Here is a 16,897-nt window from a genome sequence, read left to right as displayed (position 1 = left end):
TCGCTAGATAATTATTCAGTTTGGATAGATAAATTTTATCCAATGTTATCCATTCAGCCTGCTAACCTATCTGTCATCCTGAAATAAAATACTGAAAATATGCATGAGGCTAATCATATTTGCAAAGGGAAAAGATTACTGACTATTTCTGGCAGAATCTTATCTGCAACATTAATCTGCTGATTATTTCTGGAATTTGTTTTTGTGATATTTAATGCATTTGCAGTATTTTATATTTTTAACTCCACGTGAAGTATCTCTAAAGCCCTCTTCTCAATTATTTGCACAGCCTATTTTTGTTTTGTTTGTAAATTTGATTTTGTGCTCCCCATACGAAAGACCTGATTTATATGTATATCAAGAAGGGCAATGTTCCTAACATTGAACGAAGCAAAAATATGGACGTTATTTATAAATGGAGTACAGAAATAGAGAATGTTAAATCCATACAAATGATTGGTTGGAATGTTGCGCCCAGTTTTGAGCATACTATTTTAAGAAGAGGGTGGAGGTCAAGGCTGCAGAGGGGTTGTAGAGAAATTTAGGAAGGTGATGCCAAGGATGAAACCTAATTTTGAGAAAATTAAGTATCTTTTCATGAGAACAGGGAAGGTTAAGAGGAAATCTGATGTAAGTGCTCAAAATTTGACTAAGAGTAAAATATTATCCAGTGAGTGGAATAAAGCTAAGGACATCAGAACTAGGAGCAGTAGTAGACCATGTGGTCTTTTGAGCCAGCTCTGCCATTCAATACAGTAATGGCTACTCTGCCTCAGCTCCACTTAGTGCCTGCTCCCTATATCCCTTGATTCCCGGAGACGCCAAAAATCTATCTCCACCCTAAATATACTCAATAATAGAGCATCCACAACCCTCTGAAGTAGAGAATGCTAAAGATTCAGAATCTTTTGAGTGACGCAATTTCTCATCTCAGTCATAAATGATTGACTCATCATCCTGACAATCTGATGTCCCTGTGTTCTAGATTTCACAGCCTGAAGAAACAACCTCTCAACGTATACCCTGTCAAACCCCCTCAATATGATCACGTCCCATTTTCTAAACTCGAGGGTATAGGACCAGTTTACTCAGCCTCTAATCCTAGGATGACCTCATTCCAGGAACCATTCTAGTGGAAGGGTTGTGAATCTTTGGAATTCTCTATCCCAGAGGGTTGTGGATGCCCCATCATTGAGGCTGAGAGAGATTTTTGATGTCCCAGGGAATTGAGGAGTGGGCAGGAAAGTGCAGTTCAGGGTGAGGATGAGGATCAGCCTTGATTGTATTGAATGACTGAGCAGACTTGAGACCATATAGTCTATTCCTAATTATGGCCTTCGTTGTACTGTCTCCAATGCAAATATCCTTCCTTAAATATGGAGATGAAAACTGTACATAGTACTGTGTGCTCTCACCAAAGCACTGTACTATTGTAGCAAGACTACTTTGAGCGCTCACTCTAATCGCTTTGCAATAAAGGCCAAATGCTATTTGCCTTCCTAATTGTTTACTGTACATTCTTGCTAACTTTGTGTTCCTGTATGAGTACATCCAAGTCTCTGAACATCAACATTTAGACATTTCACTCCTTATAAAAAAAATATTCTGCTTTTCTATTCTCAGTACTGAACTGAGTAGCTCATACTTCCCTACATTATGCTCCATCTGTTGCCTTGTTGCCCATTCATTTAACCTGTCTCTTTGCCGCCTCTGTCCTCCTCACAGCCTGCATTCCCACTTAGCTTATATGTTATTCTTGGTCTCTTCATCTAAATCTTTGATATAGACTACAAATAGCTGAGGCCCCAGTTTCAGCCTGCCAATTTAATATTGCCCTGTTTAACTCTACTCTTTGCTTCCTGACTCTTAACCTATTCTATATCGTAGGAAATCCATGCTAATATAGTACCACCAGCTCCATGTGCCATTGTGTATTAGCCTTTTGTGTGGCACCTCTTTGAATGTCTTTTGGAAATCCAAGTATATTACATCGTCTGGCTCCCTTTATCTACCCTCCTAGTTACATTCTGAAAAAACTAACACATTTGTCAAACACTTTCACTTTTGTAAAAACATGTTGACTTATTTAATCATACTGTGATTTCTAAGTACATTAAGACTTCCTTAAGAGATTCCAGCATTTTCCTAATGACTGATATCAGGCTAATTGGCCTGTAGTTTCCTGTTTTCTCTCTCTCTTTCTTCCCCCCCTTATTTATTGAATAAGATAGTGAAATTAATTGGCCTTTTTTTGTGTAGCGCGTATTAAGACATAGAATTCCCCACCAGAAACAGTGGTGGAAGCAGAAACCATTGGTAGCTTTTAAAAGGGAAGTGGATAAATATATTCAAAAGGAAACTTTTGAAAGATATGGGGAATAGGAGTAAGTGGATTGTGGAACAGGTGAGCTGAATAGAATGACCTTCTGAACTGCAGATTTCTATAATAATGACACTAAATGTCTGAAATAGTGCTAGGAGCCTGAATACTTTCTAACACCCCTGACCTCGATGGGCAAAAATGTAAGTTTCAGATTTTCTATATTTTAATCATCTGAACCTGAGCTATATTATAAATTCTGAGATTTCTCCTGCTGATATCTGACAAATACTGGATTACAACCTGGTAGAATAGAATTTGGTTCTCCCATATTGCCATATGTCTTAAAGCAATTGTCCATAAGCTACCTGAGGCCCTTTAATCTGTGACTCAATTTTAGATTTCAAACACCAATAAGAGAGTAGCTTTTTACAAACTAGCAGGCTAACCAAGTTCAAATGGACCAAAAGCCAGCATTTATTACCCAACCTGAATTGTCCTTGAAAAGATGGTCGTGAGTTATTGTCTTGAAATGCTGCATCTGTGTGGTTATAGGTTCAGCCCCCAGCCCTGGTAAGTAGGGAATTCAAGGATTTTGATCCAGCAATAAAGGCACGGTGATATATTTCCAAGTCAGGTAGGTGTGTAACTTGAAGGGAATCTTACAACAGATGGCATTCCCATGTGCCTACTGCCCTCGTTCTCCGAGGCGCTAGAGATTGCAGGTTTTAGAAGGTGCTGTTGAAGTGTTGACAAGTTTCTATAGTGCATCTTGTAGATGGTACTCATTGCAGCCACGATGTGCTGGTGATTGAGAGAATGAATGTTTAGGGTAGTAGGTGGGATCCCAATCAAATAGGCTGCTTTGCCTTGCATGGTGTCAAGCTTCCTGAGTGTTTTTGGCGCTGTAGTCATCCAGACAAGTGGAGAGTATTCCAGCACAGTCCAGACTTCTACCGTTGTAGATGAAGAGGCTTTGGAGAGTCAGGAGGTGAGTTGGACTTGCTGCAGAATACCCAGGCTCTAACGTTCTCTTGTTGCCACAGCATTTGTGGTTGGTCCAGTTAAGTTTCTGATCAGTCGCCACCCACCCACCCAGAATGTTGAATGTCAAGGGAATTGCTAAGACACTCTCATTGGAGATTATCATTACCTGGCATAAATGTTATTTCCTGTTTATTGACCAAAGCCTGAATGTTGTCTAGCTCTTGCTGCATGCGAGCATGGATAGCTTCGTTATCTTTGGAATTGTGACTGGAAGTGACTCATCAACCATCAGCGAACATTCCCAGTTCTGACCTTATGACAAAGGGAAAAGTCATTGAGGTGTCTGAAAATGGTTGGGCCTAGGACCCTGAGGTAGTGCAATGTCCTGGGGCTGAAATAATTGGCCTCCAACAACCATAATCATCTTTTGTATTAGGTAGGATACCAACCAGTGGAGAACTTTCCCCTGATTCCCATTTGCTTCAGGTTTACTAGGCTCCTTGATGTCTCACTTGGTCAAATGTTGCTTTGATGTCAAGGGCAGTCACTTTCACCTCACTGGAATTGAGACCCTTTGTCCTTGTTTGGACCAAGGCTGTAATCAGGTCTGGGTCTGCAAGGCCCTGGCAGAATCCAACTGAGCATCGGTGAGCAGGTTATTTATTGATGAGTTAAGTGCCACTTGATAGCACTATTGACAACACCTTTGCTGATGTTTGAGTGTGACCTGATGGGTGGCAGTAACTGGCTGAATTGGATTTGTCCTGCTTTGTGGGCAGGATATACCTGGGCAATTTTCCACTTTGGGCGGATGCAGGTGTTGTAGCTGTGCTAGAAGAGCTGAGCTAGAGAAGCGGCTAGTTCTGAAGCACAAAATTTCAGCAACACAACCAGGATGTTATCAGTGCTTTTGTTGTATCCAGTGTGCTCAGCAATTTCTTTATTACGTGGAGTGAATCAAATTGGCTAAAATCAACATTTGTGAGGGACCTCAGGAGGATGTCAAGGGGAACTGCTCACAACTGTCTCTGCCTCCATCTCCTTGTGCAGTGTGTTTCACCTTGCGCCACCCATTCAACATTGAAGACCCACTGAGGTGAGCTTATCTGTACTGGTGGAGGGTGAACTTGAATGATGTGATGTTGCCAGCTCTGGTGCTTCTTTGCAGATGACGACCCTCCTGCAGCCACAGGCTCCAACTCCACTGCTGGCCCTGTGGGAGGTGTAAGAATGGAGACATGCGAACTTGCCTGCATCAGCAGATGCTTCTGCAGAGCTGAATCATGACATAGTTAACGTAATGGCATGACATTGACAGGGGAAGAGTGCAGTCCCCCTTCAAGAGGATATTTTGAGATTATTTCATCCTTGAATTCTCAACTTTGGTGATGGTCTTGGGGCTGGGGCACAGGGCACGGGTGATGGCAGGTGTTGGAAGTCAACTAATCTCAAAGATATATTCCTCAACAGTTAGATTCTGATTTCCATCACGTACTCCCTGAAGCAATGTAACCCTCATCAAATCTAGTGCTGCTGTGGTGTGGGTCAGGATCTGGAAGTTCATTCAACAGTATAGAGCTTTGCATGTCTCAATAAGGATTCTTCACTGACTAAAGAGATGCAGTTGCTTGGCCTGTTCACACAAGTTTTGGGTACACTGTAGAGGCCACTGTGCCAAAATTTCTAACTAATTTCCTTGGGTTCCAGTGCAAAAGTCTTCAAAAAGTCCGAGGACAAGTGTAAGTGTAATGAATGGCTGACTTCATTCATTCACCACTGACCGTGAGATCTTGCGCTTTTAAAAAATGCATTCATCCATGGGATGTGGGCTTTGCTGGCCGGGCCTTCATTTATTGCCCATCCCTAGTTGCCCTTGAGAAGGTGGTGGTGAGCTGCTGCCTTGAAGAGTTGCAGTCCATGTGGTGTAGGTACACCCACAGTGCTGTTAGGAAAGGAGTTCCAGGATTTTGATCCAGAGACAGTGATGGAATGGCAATATATTTCCACGTAGGATGGTGAGTGACTTGGTATATTTCCACGTAGGATGGTGAGTGACTTGGAGGGGAACTTCCAGGTGGTGGTGTTCCCATCTATCTACTGCCCTTGTCCTTCTAGGTGGTAGTGGTTGTTGGTTTGGAAGGTGCTGTCTAAGGAGCCTTGGTGAATTCCTGCAGTGCATTTTGTAGATGGTACACACTGCTGCTACTGTGTGTCGATGGTGGAGGGAGTGAATGTTTGTGGATGTGGTGCCAATCAAGCAGACCGCTTTGTCCTGGACCATGTCCAGCTTCTTCAGTGTTGTAGGAGCTGCACTCGTCCACGCAAGTGGGGAGTGTTAGCTTCCTGCATTAAACATAATTGTGGTTCAACATTATTTCCTCAATTCTACCCACAACTGCTCTGATTTTTAAACAAATTTAATTTGGCAAATCACTAGCTTTTGTGATTGAGCAGTAAAGTTCTCCCTTTCTAAATCTGTATGATTTCTCACTTTTAGCAGATTTATTTATTATGAAATCCATTTTTAATACGAATTCTAGTTATGGTAATATTTTTCTGTTAAGTATTTTCTCCATTAAGAAATGGTTTATTTGGCTGATTTCCCTCCTGCAAATACAGCTTTGAACCAACCTCCCCCAGTTTATGTAACTGAGATGAGTTAATTTCCTCCACTTGCCATCACCTGTGCCCTGCGCCCTAGTCTCAAGACCATTGCCACCATTAAAGTTGAGAAGTATTTCAACTCTTTTTTTTTTAATACCTGTTTAAGAATCTGGTAAAATTGGGAACCTCCCGTTTAGGCTTTGTGAAGGTAAACCCATATTCTATCATTCCACAATGCTTAAACCTATTGCACCGGTGGTTTTGCACAGTTACCATAATATTTTTAGAAAATATAGATTCAAGCCCTGCCCAAGGACCTAAGCCTGTAAAGCAAAACTAAGTGATCGTTGTGGTGCCTTTTAGATGAGACATTTAAACAAAAGTCCTACAGCAGACTCTAGTGGTTTTTAAGATCCTATGCCACTATTCAGAGGTGCAGAGTTTTCTCCATTGTATTCTAGCTGAAGTTCTTTTGTTAACCAACCTCATTCAAAACAAATTACTTAAATGGCCATCTTATGACGACTTATGCAAAAATTGCTGCCATATTTGCCTTCATAAAATTATATTTCTAAATAATTGTGTGAAAAACTTTAATATTTTTGAGACGTGATGGTGTGAAATACAGCAAAAGAACCAAATGTGACATGAGAGTTTTTAACACAGTGAGTGGTTAGGATCTCAAAATCATAGTCTGAACGAGATGGAGGCAGATTCGATTGTGACTTTCAAAGGGCACTGGATAATTATCTGAGGAGAAAAAAGTTGCAGGGCCACAGGGATAAGGCAGGAGAGTGGGACTTGCTGAGTTGCTCTTGCATAGAGCTAACACAGATGTAATGGACTGAATGGCCTCCTGTGCTGTAACCATTCTATATACACTGCTATCCCTTTCAACCTTTCTAGCTTCAAGAATTTGTATAGTGTATGACACAAGACTATTTATCAAATTGATTGCTGCCAGTAGTAAGTTCCAAGACTTGAATCACAAGATACAAGTGACACAAACACAACTTCTTTCTTAAGACAGTTTTAATGTGATTAAGCTGTTATATTTTCTGCAGTACACACGTCAAGGAATGAGTGATTCATGATCAGCCTGTAATAAAGTCAGTGAATCATGTATTAAAGGTTACTAGCTTTTATTACAGGTAGGTTACCATTTCATTTGTGTATATGCTAATAATTTACATTTCTCTAGTCACTCCGTCATTCTACCCCCCCGCCCCTCACCTTTCTCAACATGGTAAACTGGAAATCAGAAAATTATGGGGGAGGGAACTAAAAGCAAGGGAATAGGAATGTTTTTAAAACTTGGAAAAAGAGTAATGTGGGCAAAATGCCTTTGGAAAAGAACTTGAAGAAGTAAAGATATAATACTGAAAGATTAGCTCTGTTTTATGGGAGTTAAGTAGTAAGCCAAAGATAAAGAATTGGTAGATGAGAGTTGGAACTAATGGTTGAGCATATCATTGAGACATCGTGAGATGGTGAAAATATTTGGAACCTCTGTAGCCTGCAAAGATAGTGTTGAGAGTGCATGATTTACACAGGAGATACAGTACAGAATCAAGACATTCAGCCCAACCTGTTCATGGTGTTTATACTCCACTTGAGCCTCCTCCCATCTTTTCTCATGTAAATCTGTCATCGTAACCCTCTCTTTCCTTCTTCATGCTTGTCCAGCTTCCCCTGAAATACATCTATACTATTGGCTTCAACCACTCCCTGTGGTAGCAAGTTCCACATTCTCAGCACTCTTTGGGTAAGTGGATTTCTTGGTAACTGTCTTATATTGATGGCCTTTAGTTATGCACTTCCCCACAAGAGGAAACATTCTCTATCCACTCTATTAAAACCTTTTAATAATTTTAAAAACCTCCATTAGGTCACCCCTCAGCTGCCTTTTTTTCAAGAGAAAAGAAACCCGGCCTGTTAATCCTTTCCTGATATTGTCATGAATGCTGAACCTTGCCAGACTGTTATGCTTTAAAATGTCCCCTTTAATTTAAGGTGAAACAGAACGTTTTGGAAAGGAGTTAGTGAAGTCATGATAAACCCCTCCACTTGGAAACGTGACCATGCGATCTGGTTACCATGGGAAGAGAAACTCAGAAACCCATTGAAGTGTTGGGTGCCAGTTTTAACACCTTTTTCACAATATCTCAGAAAAAAGACAGCTGCTGTTTGAGATGCAGAAACAAATAAACTACTGCTGTGGAGAAGCAGCTGGACTGTTTTATGCTACCACCCAAGCAGAATGCTGAACAAATGGGGCTCTTGAGCATTTGGGGAACTGGGAATCGCTGAGGTGTGACTTGTTGATGATAATCAGTTTCAGAAAACTGGAATATGGGAGTGAAATAATTGTCAGAGGACACTGGAAGTTTCACCTGGTGTAGAGGGGAGAAGAGATCCTGCTGGGGCACTGGGAGTGACTGTGGGACAGTTGCTGTAATGCTACATATCTGCCAGCAGTGCGGCACATGGTGAAAGGGTTTCATATTAAGGTTGCATTAGGTAATGCGAAAATACCTTTTCTTTAATTCAATGTATTAGTTGCCTGTTAAGTAATGTTTGATCTATGTTGATTTTAGTTTGTTACAGTAAAAGTCTTAAAACATGAACTCTTGTCCGTCAGTTCTTTCCATCGGTTGCTGGGATGTTCATCCTTTTTTTTAAAAAAGAGTCCTGTCTCTCCTGGGATCATAAATACATGTTTACCCATGTATTTCTGGTATCACCCTCCAGTGCCTTGATATCCTTTTATATGGTGACCAGGATGGCATGCAGTACTCAAAGAGGGGGATTTTATGGAGCCTCCAAGAGTAGGCATGCAGGGTGACTTAATTAGGCAGGATGCAAAATTTTGATTTGCTGACGGTGGACCGTGATAGAGAGAAAATCTGCGGTCAGGCCTCAGGCTGCCCTATGGCAGGTTCATACTTGTAATACATTTACATGCCATGAATAGCTTTGAGATAAGGTCAGCGGTGCATGAGAATCTTGTTGCACCTGGTTCACATTCGTTTAAAGGTGTCATGCAGTTGACTTTATGGAATGTGTGAGGTCAGTTTTTCTCGTTTAGCTCTCTGGCACAGGGGTGCAGAGCAGCAGAATGGCAGCTTGCATGGAGGCTTGGGAACGGCAAAGTTCAATCAGTGGTGCTGGGTGTAGAGTGTGGTCGGGAGCGTGGAAGAGTGAAGTAGGAAGGGCCTGGCCTACTGGGTATGGTGGAGGGTGATGGGGACAGTCAATTGATGTAAGAAAATGAGTGGCCCAAATGTGGGTCTATCAGAATTCTTACAGGGCTTTTGAGTTCACCTACAACATTTTAATTATACCCGCTAAGAGTGATCTTGGACAATGTTCTTCGCAACATATAGAAGGGAGGGTCAGCAATGTCCCACAGAGTGGCAAGTGCAACACTGGACATGAACATGAACGTTCAATAAAGTGAACAAAATAACACAACAATCATTCATCCATAATAAAGGAAATATCCCTAACTCCCCTGTGACTATCAATTCATCCCACTCATGAGATGTGCCAGTACATTTAGCTCTCTCACTTATCTAGTCTCAACAAATAACGATGATCCACACATGAAGAAAGTGAAACCAGTGTAATGTGAATTATGTGCAAGTGAAATTTAAATTAGAGAAACACCTATGCTGGCTTTGTGCTCTCAATAAGTCTTATATTAATGACAATGGAGTTGGGTAGGAAAGTTTTGGCTGTGATGCAGAGCGCCTCTGTTTGACCAGGAGGATGCTTTATAGCCCAGCCATAGATGCAACCTTGCCAGCCTACGACAAATTTCGCCACTGAAAAGCTTCCCCTGCCACAAAATCTCACGTGTCTCCCATACAAGATGGTGGCACTTCACATTTTAATTATAATCACCTGGGAAACACGAAAAAGCAAGAGTGTGGCACGCTCTTCCAGGTCCCCCTTCAGGAATTGCATGCTGCTGACAAAATTTCACTAAGTGTGGTCGAAGATTTGCTACAGTTTAGTATAACTTCCCTACTTTTCAATTCTATCTTTCTAGAAATACAGCCTAGTGCTTGGTCTGCTATTTTTAATGGCCTTGCTGAACTGTGGCAGAGCGTTTAGTGATTGGTGTATTTGTCCCTTTAATCACCTAGACTTGCACCTTCCAAGTAATAAGTGACCTGTAGTTATCATGTCATTCTTCCTACCAAAATACCTCAGATTTATGTGTGTTGAACTTTGCCAATTATTCACCCATTCTGCAAGTTTATTAATGCCCTCCTGTAATCTTTGCAGTGCTCCCCAGTGTTGACTATTGCTTGCACCACCAGCACCCTGCCCCCATCACCCCTGAAATTTGATGTAATGAACAGTAGTGGCCCCACTTTTTGTCACTGAATAATTACCCTTTTACTCCTGGCACAGCCTTCCTTCATTTCATGATATACCAGTAAAATGTTCACCATTTTGTTTTATGTTCCTTGATAATTTATTTTCATAGTTTCTCTTTGCTTTTCTAACTATTTTTAACTTATTTCCTAATCTTTTTGTATTTTCTCTGATGCACTCCTCTGTGGTCTGTATTTAATGTATGCCCCTTTCCTAACCCTCAATTGGTCCTTTGTATTGTTATTCATCTATGGAGTTCCACTTGTGTTTAGTTTGTTCTTTCCTTTTAGCAGAATATATCTTTCCTGTACTCTGAACATGGTTTTAACTGATTTCAATTGTTCTACGTCAATTTTTTTATTAATAATGGTGGCCATTTTAGTTTCTCAAGTTCTACTGTCAGGTCCTCAATCAGCTTTTCTTCAATCTAATAACTTGATTTTAGTCATACTTGCATTCTTCTCTATCATTATCTTAAAGCGTATTATATTATAGTGATCGAATCTGTGGTTTCAAAGCTTGTAGTTTTTGAGACAGACCCTAACTGGAAAGGGAAACTGACCCTCCAGTTTCTGGGGAAATTAAGATTGGAAACCAAAATTTCTGGTTGGAATTGTAAGAGAACACCAAGCCACCAGAGCTCCGATGACGATCCCAGTGGTCCAGTATAGGCAGGCTGAAGAAGACAGAGGCTCGATCCAGAAGCTGAGAAAACAAACATATGAACAAGGAGCAGGAGTAGGCCATTCAGCCCCTCGAGCCTGCTCCGCCATTTAATAAGGTCATGGCTAATCTGACAGTAACCTGAAATCTGCATCCCACTGACTGCCAAAACCTATCACCCCTTTGCTTACCAAGAATCTATCCACCTCTGTCTTAAACATATTCAAAGACACTGCTTCCACCACATTTTCAGGAAGAAAGTTCCAAAGACCCATGACCCTGAGTGAAATAAAATTAGCCTCATCTCTCTTTTAAATGGGCGGCCCCTTATTTTTAAACAGTGACCCCTAGTTCTAGATTCTTCCACAAGAGGACACATCCTCTCCACATCCACCTTGTCAAAACCTCTCAGAATCTTATAGGTTTCAATAAAGTCTCCCTTTACTCTTCTAAACTCCAGCAGATACAAGCCTAGTCTGTCCAACCTTGCCTCATAAGACAACCCACCCATTCCAGGTATTAGTCTGGTAAACCTTCTCAATATAGGTCAATTTATAGTTGCTGCAGCTGTTTCCTCTTGAAGATGGCACTAGTGGATCTGCGCCATTCAGACAATTATAAGCAGAGTTGAGGTTCTGCAGACGTGTCATTTTTGGTGAAGACCGTGCCTGTGGAACTTGGGTTGGTTGTGCGCTGCTGTTGGCTGGGGATCAGGTTAAATCCTAGAAGAGGAGCTAAAATTCTTCGTGAGGAAGACAGATCTTGGATACTTTTTTTTAATTACTGGTTTTGATCAAGATCAGAACATTATGGTCACTAGTGCCTAGATGTTTCCCTAATTTTTTATTTCTCTAATCTGCTCCAGTTTATTCCCAGTTACTCGATGCAATATCAAATCTTTCCTCCTTTGTTTTTTTTACATATTGGGTTAGAAAGGAATCCAGTATACATTGTAACAGCTTTACTTCCTTATTGTCTTTACCTACCCCTTTCCAATTAATATCAGGGAGTTGAAATCTCCCATGATTATTATTCCAATGTTTTTTATTCAATTTGCTAATTTATTCCTCCACCTCCCTTCCGTTATTTGGTGTTATATGGACCATACCTGTTAGTGTGATTGATCCTTTATTATCTTTTATCCCCATCCATATGGATTCTATTTTTTTTTTTACTGATAACTGTGTTCATTTTTTCCACTGCCATTATGTTATCCCTAATAATTCAGCTACACCACCTCCCCTCAATCCTTCCCTATCTTCTCTAAATACATTTTACATAGGATTTAACCATTACAAGTCCTGATTTTTCTGTAGCCATGGGCTGAATTTTACGTGCCAATAGCAGGCAGGAAAACAGGCAGGTAGACCCATAAATTTGGGTGCCATGCCTTTGGCATATCCACCACCAGTGCACCTGCCCCCATCCCCTCCACAATTTTATGAATGACCAGGTAGGCACAGGTGGGTTGCCCACTAGTACCCCAATTGAGGTCCTTAAGTGGGCGATTAAATCCTGATTAAGGACCTCATCCTGTCACTGCTCTGATATAATGGGCAGCAGGACAGGTCTGCACCCAATGTGTAGCCTAGCAGACTGCTTGTCACTGAAAGTGGGGGGGGGGGGGTGCTTCCTTCCCAAGCCCCCATGTTCCAATCAGAGGCCCCCCTTCCCACAGTTTTGCTCCCTATATTCATACTCCACCTCATTCCCCGCCCGCCCCTTTCTGTCCAGCACGCACCCCACCCCCTACCTCAGGCTGACCCCAGCAAGATCTTGGACTTGTCCAAATGTCTGATCCATCAATGCCTTGTTGGCCTACCTGCTGCACCAGCAGTGGCTACCACTCTACTTGGTGCTGCTGGCCCCCAATTGGCTGGGAAGGCAAATGGTGAGGATGACACAATCTACAGAGGGATATAGACAGGTTAAGTGAGTGGGCAAAAAGTTAGCAGATGGAATATAATGTGGGAAAATGTGAGGTTATGCACTTTGTCAGGAAGAATAGAGGTGCTGAATATTATTTAAATGGAGGAAAACTGCAGAGGAAAAGCTAGCATACAAGTTCAGCAGGTAATAGGGAAGGCAAATGGAATGTCAGCCTTTATTTCAAAGGGAATGGAGTGTAAAAATAGGGAAGTCTTGCTAAAACTGTACAGTAGTTAGACCAGACCTAGAATACTGTAAAGAGTCACAGAAGTCTACAGCAAAGAAAAGGGACCTTTGGCCCATCCAGTCTGTGCCAGTCAAACAAGTACCTAACTATTTTAATCCCATTTTCCACCACTAGGCCCATAGCCTTGTATGCCATGGCATCGCAAGTGCACATCCAAATACTTCTTAAATGCTATGAGGGTTTCTGCCTCTACCACCCTTTCAGGCAATGAGTTCCAGATTCCCACCACCCTCTGGGTGAAAAAATTCTTCCTCACATCCCCTCTAAACCTTCTGCCCCTTAACTTAAATCTATGCCCCCTGATTATTGATCCCTCTACCAAGAGGAAAAGTTCCTTCCTGTCTTCCATATCTATGCTCCTCATAATTTTATACACCTCAAATCATGTTCCTCCCTCAATCTCCTCTGCTCCAGGGAAAATAACCCCAGTCAATCCAATCTCTCCTCACAACTCAAACTTTCCAGCCCAGGCAACATCCTGGTAAATCTCCTCTGCACTCTCTCTAGTGCAATCACATCCTTCCTATTATGTGGATTCCAGAACTGCACTCTAGCTGTGGCCTAACCAGCATTTTATACAGTCCCAGCATAACTTCCCTGCTCTTATATTCTATGCCTCAACTAATAAAGGCAAGCATCCCATATGCCTTCTTAACCACCTTATCTACCTGTCCTGTTACCTTAAGGGACTGGTGGACATGCACACCAAGGTCCCTCTGATCCTTGGTACTTCCCAGGTTCCTACCATTGATCATGTATTCCTGTGCCTTGTTTGTCCTGCCCAAGTGCATCACCTCACACTTATCCGGATTAAATTCCATTTGCCACTGATCAGCCCATCTGACCAGCCCATCTATATCCTCCTGTAATCTAAGGCTATCCTCCTCACTATTTACTACCCCACCAATTTCCATGTCATCCGTGAACTTACTGATCAACCCTCCTACATTCAAGTTGTAAGTCGTTTATATATACCACAAACAGCAAGGGACCCAACACCAATCACTGTGGAACCCCACTGGACACAGGCATCCAGTCACAAAAACACCCCTTGACCATCAGCCTCTGCTTCCTGCCACTCAGCCAATCCTGGATCCAATTTGCCAAATTGCCTTGGATCCCATGGGCTCTTAACTTCATTATCAGTCTCCCATGTAGGACCTTATCAGGAGCCTTGCTGAAGTCCAAATAGATTACGTCAAATGCATTGCCCTCATCGACACACCTGGTCACCTCTTTGAAAAATTCAATCAAATTGGTCAGACATGACCTCCACTTAACAAAACGAAGCTGACTGTCCTTGATTAATCCCTGCCTCCCCAAATGTAGATTAACTCTGTCCCTCAGAATTGCTTCCAATAGTTTTTCCACCACTGAGGTTAGACTGACTGGCCTGTAGTTCCCTGGTTTATCCCTTCCTCCCTTCTTGAATAACAGTACCACATTGGCTGTCCTCCAGTCCTCTGGCACCTCTCCTGTGGCCAGAGAGGTATTGAAAATTATTGCCAGTACCCCTGCTATCTCTTCCCTTACCTCACTGAACAGCCTGGGATACATTTCATCCGGGCCTGGAGATTTATCTACTTTTAAGCCTGCCAGGCCACTTAGAACCTCCTCCCTTTCTATGCTAATTTCTTTAATTATATCACAGCCACAGCCCTTCTCCCTAATTTCCATACCCACGTCATCCCTCTCACTTGTGAACACCAACACAAAGTATTCATTTAGAACCCTATCTACGTCTTCCAGCTCTACATACAAATTACCACTGTGGTCCTTAATTGGTCCTACTCTTTCCCTAGTTATCCTCTTACTCTTAATATACTTGTAAATTAACTTTGGATTTTCCTTTATTTTACCTGCCAATGTTTTTGCATGCCCCTTTTTTGCTCTCCTAATTTCCCTTTTAAGTTCCCCCTTAAGTTCCCCCCTACACATTCTATACTCCTCTGGGGCTTCTGCTGTTTTGAGCCCTCGGTATCTGCCATAAGCCTCCCTTTTTCTCTTTATCCAACCCTGTATGTCCCTCGACATCCAGGGTTCCCTGGATTTGTTGGTCCCACCCTTTGTCTTTACTGGAATATGTTGGCCCTGTACTCTCCCTATTTCCTTCTTGAATGAGTCCCACTGCTCTGATGCAGATTTACCTAAAAGTAGCTGCTCCGAGTCCACTCAGGCCAAATCATATCTGATCTTATTAAAATCGGCCTTCCCCCAATTTAGAACTCTGATTTCTGGCTCATCCTTGTCCTTTTCCATAACAACCTTGAATCTAACGGAGTTATGATCACTATCTGCAAAATGCTCCCCCACTGATACCTCTACCACTTGTCCAGCTTCATTGCCTTGTAGGACCTTCTACGTACTGACTTAAAAAGCTCTCCCGGATGCATTTTAAGAATTCTGCTCCCTCTAAACCTATCACACTATGACTAACCCAGTTAATGCTGGGGAAGTTGAAATCCCCCCCTATTACTACCCTATTTTTACACTTTTCTGAAATTTGTCTACATATTTGCTCTTCTGTTTCTCTATGACTGTTTGGGGGCCTTTAGTACACTCCCAACAATGTGATTGCTCCTTTTTTGTTTTCCAGTTCTACCCATATAGTTTCATTTGAGGAGCCTTCTAAGATGTCATCCCTCTTACTGCTGTAATTGATTCCTTGATCAATATTGTAATACACCCTCCTCTTTTACCTCCTTCCCTGTCTCGTCTGAAGACCCTACATCCTGGAATATTGGAGCTGCCAAACCTGCCCCCCTCTCAACCATGTCTCCGTGACAGCAATGACATCATACTTCCATATGTTAATTTGTGCCCTCCACTCATCTGCCTTATTCATCAGACTCCTTGCATTAAAATAAATGCCATCCAACCTTTCCAAACTCCCATGTGCCTTAACTGCCCTATAATTTCTATGCCTTCCAGACTTACTTGCTCTCTCTTCTAATTTTGGCTGTGCATCTCCCCCTGCTGAACCTCCTGTCAGGATCCCATCCCCTGCCAAGTTAGTTTAAACCCTCCCCAACAGCACTAGCAATCCTCCCCGCAAGAATGTTGGTCCCATTCGGGTTCAGGAACAACCCGTCCACCTTGTACAGGTCCCACCGCCCCCAGAAACGGTCCCAATGTTCCAGAAATCTAAAGCCCTCCCTCCTGCACCATCTCTCCAGCCACGCATTCACCTGGACTAACTTCCTATTTCTATACTCACTAGCACATGGCACTGGAGGTAATCCAGAGATTACTATCTTTGAGTTCCTGTTTTTTTAATTTTGGTCCCCTTATCTAAGGAAAGATATATTAGCATTGGAGGCAGTCCAGAGAATGTACACTAGGTTGATCCCGGGTATGGAAGGATTTTCTTATGAGGAGAGGTTGAGTAGGTTGGACCTGTACTCATTGGAGCTTAGAAGAATGAGAGGTGACCTTATTGAAACATATAAGATTCTTAGGGGGGCTTGACAGGGTAGATGCTGAGAGGTTGTTTCCCCTTGTGGGAAGGCATAATTTCAGAGTAAGGGGTCACCCATTTAAGACAGAAATGAGGAGGAATTTCTTCTGAGGGTAGTGAATCTGTGGAATTCATTAACGCAGAGGGCTGTAGCGGCTGGGTCCTTAAGCATATTCAAGGCTGAGATAAACAGACTTTTAATCAGTAAAGAAATCAAAGGTTATGGGGGAAAAGGCAGGAAAGTGGAAACTGAGGATTATCAGATCAGCCACGATCTCATTGAATGGCGGAGCAGACTCAATGT

General features: G+C 42.2%; 1 protein-coding gene across 2 annotated transcripts in view; it reads left to right on the top strand.

Moving 5' to 3' along the window:
- The window catches only part of marchf7 (membrane-associated ring finger (C3HC4) 7), a 64,195-nt gene extending 55,657 nt beyond the window's left edge, over positions 1-8,538 (top strand). The window contains exons 12-13 of one of the 2 annotated variants that reach the window (XR_013577974.1): positions 7,598-7,676; positions 7,925-8,538. The gene's annotated coding sequence lies outside the window, so the exon portion shown is untranslated. The remainder of the gene's footprint in view (positions 1-7,597; positions 7,677-7,924) is intronic. The other variant, XM_078552237.1, reaches the window with a different exon arrangement.
- The last annotated feature ends 8,359 nt before the right edge of the window (positions 8,539-16,897 follow it).

The sequence above is a fragment of the Cetorhinus maximus genome, chromosome 11 (genome assembly GCF_964194155.1).
Source record: "Cetorhinus maximus chromosome 11, sCetMax3.hap1.1, whole genome shotgun sequence".
Lineage (NCBI taxonomy): Eukaryota > Metazoa > Chordata > Chondrichthyes > Lamniformes > Cetorhinidae > Cetorhinus > Cetorhinus maximus.
This window is presented reverse-complemented; position numbering and strand designations above follow the sequence as displayed.